Source organism: Octopus bimaculoides, chromosome 3, assembly GCF_001194135.2.
Source record: "Octopus bimaculoides isolate UCB-OBI-ISO-001 chromosome 3, ASM119413v2, whole genome shotgun sequence".
NCBI lineage: Eukaryota > Metazoa > Mollusca > Cephalopoda > Octopoda > Octopodidae > Octopus > Octopus bimaculoides.
In genome coordinates this window covers 165,538,349-165,544,786 of record NC_068983.1, presented here as the reverse complement: position 1 = coordinate 165,544,786, position 6,438 = coordinate 165,538,349, and positions in this window count along the sequence as shown.

Below are 6,438 nucleotides of genomic sequence, written 5' to 3'. Positions count from 1 at the left end.
TCTTTGGGGAGGATAGAATGTAGAATTTATTTTTCTGTGATAAGCGACCAGCGGAAGCGAAAGACATTGATTGTCAGCAACTTCTACCTGTCCCAGGGATAATTTCTAATGAAGCAATCCAAATTGGGAATGTTGTCAACAGAAGAGCGCTCAGCTGATGGCTTTCAAGTAGTTATTTATCGATTTCGATGTAGGCTATCGTTTACTTCTTCTCCAAATAGATGTCCGATGGTTTTCAACTGGAAATATAACTGAAGTTTGGGTTTAGAGATGGGTTAATTCAGAATAAGATGGTAGTTTCTTCTGGCTGATCGACAGAGAAGGTATCACACGACTTGCTTATTTGGTTGATATTTTGGGGGGCAGGAGTATAAACTCAATCTCAAGATACAAGAAACGAATAATGAAATTCAATGAATCTTTGAAAGAATTCTTAAGGTATTATATTGCTCTAATTCCGTTCTGTTCTGACTAGGAATCCAACTGAGTTTGGTCTACTTTGCTTTGTTTAGTAAATGTATTTGTATTTTATTAATTTCTCCAAATAATAGTTATTCTAATTTGCATACTGCTTTGTTTTGCAAGTGCATTTTTGGGTTCTGCTTTAATCAGCGTGTATTTTTGAATATATATTGCTCACCTACTAATTCCATTTTTTTTTGTTAGTGGCTGAGGGGAATTCAAATAATGTAATAATTCTGTATTAAAACATAACATCTGGAAAACAGGTAATTTGGAAGAGAAAGATCAACATAAAAAAATATTGTAATGTTTGAAAAGCGTTCTTCAGTTCTTGTTGTTTGTTGTAAAGACTAAATACTTTCGGATTTTGCGAAAAATCAAATTTTATAGCATTTGGCAGCATTAGAAATTGAATCCAGTTGGAATTTTCCTGAACTCAGTGATGAGGATGCAGAAATCTATTTAAATAGTCAGTTGAAAAAGTTCTTGGAATATTTGTTTAAACAAATTTCTGGAGATATTGGATGAGAAATCAATCACAGAATTTGAACCCTCAATTTGTCATTCCTCCTTTAAAATATCAGGAAAATTTAAATATATATTACTTCTATTCTGCCAAAATATTGGGTCTTACACTCTGTTGGAAATGAAAACGGAGCAACGAAGTAGATCGGCAGATAAAGATAGTCGAAAGTTTGTCATTCCCTTCCAAATTCGTTCCCACAAATCTAAGATCTGTGAATCAGTGAAACAATCACAGATTTTCTCAAATCTTCAACAAAATGAAGATACGCTGGTATCTCATAAAACGTTCATTTTATTGAAGTGTGCTTTAAAAAGAAATCAATCTGTCAAGTAATTGGTTATAGCTATCAGCAAGTTCTATGGCGCCCCTATAACAAACCAATATGGAAGCCTCTACTTCGTCACCCGAGTAACAGTTGCCAGATCTCTCTCTCCCAAGTCACACCACGTAATCTTAGGAAAGAAAAGATCGGATACCGTGTCCTGTACCTCCTGTAAATGAGAAATAAAAGCAAAACAAAAACACGGTACGAATTCCTTTGATCATATTTTTTGTTCGATCAAGGCCGATCAGGGGTTAAATAACAACAAATGGAGGGCGCAGTCAAAAATCCTTCCAAATTCACCAGTCTTAAGAAACGTTTCAACAACAAATGCACGTTAAAACACTGTCTACACGATGACACTATTAATACTTGTTTAATTTTTACTACTGCCATAGCAATGGCCGTGTAACGCATGGGAGGTTCTTCTGCCGCATTCTGCGTATTTGTATGAGTGTAATATGAAGAGATGTCTTAGCATTATACAGAACGAGGCAAAAAAGCCTCCAAGCGTCAATATTCATGGTAACAGCAAACACCTAATGTGCATCAATTCAAGCCACAATGGTAACTAAAATATAAAACAATAAAACATTAGTTACACAAATATACTCTTACAATCTGCCTAACTTCATTAATGCCAGACCAATGGCCATGTAAAATATGGAACATTTTTCTGCCGCACCATGCATTGCTCACGCCAGTCAGGGAGCTCATACGCGGTCCTTCCAATTGTTTGAAATAGTAGCTAAATTTCCTTCAAATCTCACTCTATCGGCATACTGAGGTAATGTAGTCCGTGATACATTTTGCATCAGAAAAAAATGGGATGGTCATATCTGAGACGCCTTTGTTGATAATTTAGCCCTGCGAGGGTTGGACTTCGGCTAAAACAGCAACAACAACAATAATTGGTGTTTGTATCTTCTACCCCGGAGGGACAAAAGCAAGGTTGTTCTGAGCGGGATTCGAACTCAGGAACTGCGCCTATTATTAGGAATTGTATTAAACAATCGTTAAAATGCTTTGTGTAGAAGTAGAACCGGTTTTGTGGCAGATAAATCGTAACAACAAAATCTTGGTCGGTCCCTAAAGGGTCATTGGAGTCTGGTTGAGAACCCAGTGGTCGACAGTGAGGTATGTAGTCGTGCGCTTTTCGTTTCTGTCACAAGGGCAGCAGAGAGAAACATTACATCAGTGAAACGTAAAGAGTATCGTAGTAGTAGTAGTAGTAGTAGTAGTAGTAGTGGTGGTGGTTGTTGTTGTTGTCTGTTGTAGTAGTAGTAGTAGTAGCAGCAGGAGCCGTAGCAGCAGTAGCTGCTGTAGTAGCGTAAACACAAACAAACGAAATATGGTGGGAGTCGGTTGGGGACCATTTTCCCACACTTCGCTCGATCGTGGGACGGAGGGTGGGGGAATGGGAGAAAGAGAGAAAGAAAGAGGTGGAAGGAGGAGGAGGAGGAAGAAGAAGGGGCTCCGCCGTACCTCATTTGCTTCTCAATCTCTCTCTCTCTCCCACCCCCGCTGTCACACACACACCTGTACTCCCCCTTCACCCTCCCTCACTGCACGGCAGCAACACATTAGGGCGTCCCACTCCCACCGGCGCCACCGGCGTCACCGCTATGACTGCTGCTTGGACGATCAGGGGGTGACTTAATGCGGAAAAGGAAACATAAGAAGGAAGTTAAGGGGGGGGGGTTGAAGGTAGGATGGCTGGGGTGGTGGTGGTGATTGTGGAGGTGGCACTGGTGGTGGCGGTGGTGGTGGTGACGGTGTTATATAGACTTAAAAATAATAATAAAAACAAACAATCTGGGGCTTGGATTTGGTAAATTTAATCCTAATTTGGTGGTTAGTTGGTGTCATCGACCTCTGCTATAAAGATTTGAACTCAGAGCATAAAGACGGACGAAATGCTGCTAAGCGTTTTGTCCGGCAAAAAGGCAAGTCATATTAAATGTGGAGGTTCGCATAAAAATGAAGAAATATAACGAAATGACAAAATAAGCATAACTATATAAATGACAACGGTGAGGACAGAGAGGATGGAGGAGATGATGCTGATGCTGCTACCGATGCTGATGCTGCTACCGATGCTGATGCTGCTACCGATGCTGATGCTGCTACCGATGCTGATGCTGCTACCGATGATGATGATGAGGAGGAGGCGGATGGCGACGCTGACGGCGATAGTGACGTCGGCACTGCTGCTGCTGATAACGATAATGGTGACGATGATGATTGTAATGATAGCGAACCCTGTCCGTCCGTAGCGTAACTTTCGGCTTCGCCTGCAGCTTCCCCGTTTTCCTCTGCCTGTATGCACCTATGTGCATACGTACGCATGCACCTATGTGCATACGTACGCATGCATGCACGTATGTACAGTCATACACGTATTTCTTTTGCTCTTTTACTCGTTTCAGTCATGCGGCTGCACTCATGCTGGAGCACCACCGTAGTCTTGCAGGTTTCTTTCACACGATCGTTAAAGACATTATGGTACCGCTTTTGAAAGCAGAAAAAAAAAAAGAAGCAAAACCCCCATTTAATTGAAGGAACTTTATTTCAAAATGCGAAGAAAATGATGAACCTCCTTTGCTTAAATTTCTCTCAAGAAAACTTAAGAATAAATATTTGGTTTTCTCTAATAAACTTTATTAAGAAACTTTCTATCTAATCTGTCTGTCTGTCTGTCTGCCTGTATATCTATCTATCATGTATCTACCTTGATCTCTCATCCAATAAACAAGTAACCTTGACGACTCACAAGTACCGTCCACTTCAGTTTCTCCCATTCCATCATTTCAGAAAATATTTCTACGATTATTTTCTTACAGCCATTTCAAAAGTCATTTCGCTTCTGACTAGTTTGTCACGGATGAAGAACGTGTAATTTCACAACATCAAGCAAGCGACGCTGCGGCACGTTCTATCACTGTTTTTACCTCGATTTCTCCCCAAAACATTCCCTTGTTTCTCTTGATCTCTCTCCCTTTGTGTATGTATGTATGTATGTATGTATGTACGCAGAAAGACATATATTTCACAACACGATCGTTAAAGACATAAAGCTACCACTCTCGAAAAAAATTTCACCTTTTAAAGGGAATAATGGCTTTATTATAAAATGGTAAAAAAATGAATCTACGTCCTGCAAATTTCTATTAAGAAATCCTACGAATAAAGATTGGTTTAAGTTTAAATAAATTACTTTCTTTACAATGTCACTAAAATGTTCTCACATGGTGATTTGTATGTTGCTCTCAGCATTGTTGAGGATCCAAGTTTTTGCTGGTCGAAATTAAATAACAAGAGGATCTCACAGACAACTCACATTACGAAAATGTTTAAATTCACTAAAAATAAGGCATACACATACCTTGTCTGATTGTCAAAATTTCCTGTTTGTACTTTGTTGTGTATAATGTTGTATATGGAGGCGCAATGGCCCAGTGGTTAGGGCAGCGGACTCGCGGTCATAGGATCGCGGTTTCGATTCCCAGACCGGGCGTTGTGAGTTTTTATTGAGCGAAAACACCTAAAGCTCCACGAGGCTCCGGCAGGGGATGGTGGCGAACTCTGCTGTACTCTTCCACCACAATTTTCTCTCACTCTTTCTTCCTGTTTCTGTTGTACCTGCATTTCAAAGGGCCAGCCTTGTCACACTGTGTCATGCTGAATATCCCCGAGAACTACGTTAAGGGTACACGTGTCTGTGGATTGCTTATCCACATGCACGTTAATTTCACGAGCAGGATGTTCCGTTGATCGGATCAACTGGAACCCTCGATGTCGTAAGCGACGGAGTGCCAACAACAATAATGTTGTATATAAAAATATAAACAAATAGAAATAAAAATGGGAAATTTAAAAGTTCTTGAGCGACAGCCTTAGGTCTTGCATCAACCCACACCACCAATAATTTTCCTTGTCAAATTGTGGGTAATTCGTTTCTTACAGATTTTCACAGCCAACATTTACGTTCTTCACGTCTTCTTCAAACAAGTTCTGCTACAAATCAAGTCTCTACTACGGATGCTGTACTAGATGCTTCACTAAATACGGATGCTTCACTAAATATGAATGTATGACCACTACCCAGATGGTAGCCCTGTCTTAACGAAAACTTTTGTCTTAAGTTTATTTTGAGGCACCTCTACGTTCTAATTTAGCTGCCACGTTTCAAATGTTCCCTCTAGATCTTCAATAGATTCAGGAATGAGACCTTGGTCATTGTCATGTAGGAATTCTCACAGACAGCCAGTCTTATGCTCCTCAGATATTCGCAATTTGCCGGAGGAAATGACTTAATGTATTCTACAAATATCTAATTACTATTATTAAATCATCTGTGCAAGTTGTCCAGCATAATGTTACGGAACATTTATCTATCATCTTGTAAACTCATAAAATTTAGGCGGTTCAAGGTCACGATGTCGCTTTGATGTCGTTGTTAGCGCTCCTAAGCGGTTTACAGCTGACTTGTCGTTCGAATCCCGCAGGTAGTGTTACTAATGTTTCCGTCTTCTTTTTCTTTCGTTTCTTCTTTGTGCACACATAAATATATACGCATTCACAGGAGCATGCAATAGTTCTAATAGCTGGTGTTATATCTCACCCCAGTTCAGGTGTTTACGGCAGACAGGTGAAGGTATCAAACAGAATGCATGACGTGTAAGATGTAACAAAGCATTCATAGCAAATATAAGATTACATCGCCGCAAACTTTGGTGGTTTTAGGTTCGTCGCTTGGTTTCCGACACCACACAACCCGACTAGTTTACACACAACCCGACTAGTTTACACACAACCCGACTAGTTTACAAAGATCTCCGGCTTTTTGTTTTTCCTTCTCTCTTTTTCTATTTTATAAAGACAAAGTTTAACAGCACCTATCTAATATCTAATACTTCTCTATCTTTTTCTCCATCTTACCGTTTGGTGGTTTAAGTTTAAAGTCAAATAAGTCCAGTTTTACATTCTTGTCTATTATCCACAAACACAGACACACATGCAAACACACTACATAGTCACTAACACACACACACATACACACACACACACACACAAACACACACACACACACAGAAACACACACACACAGACACACACACACACACAC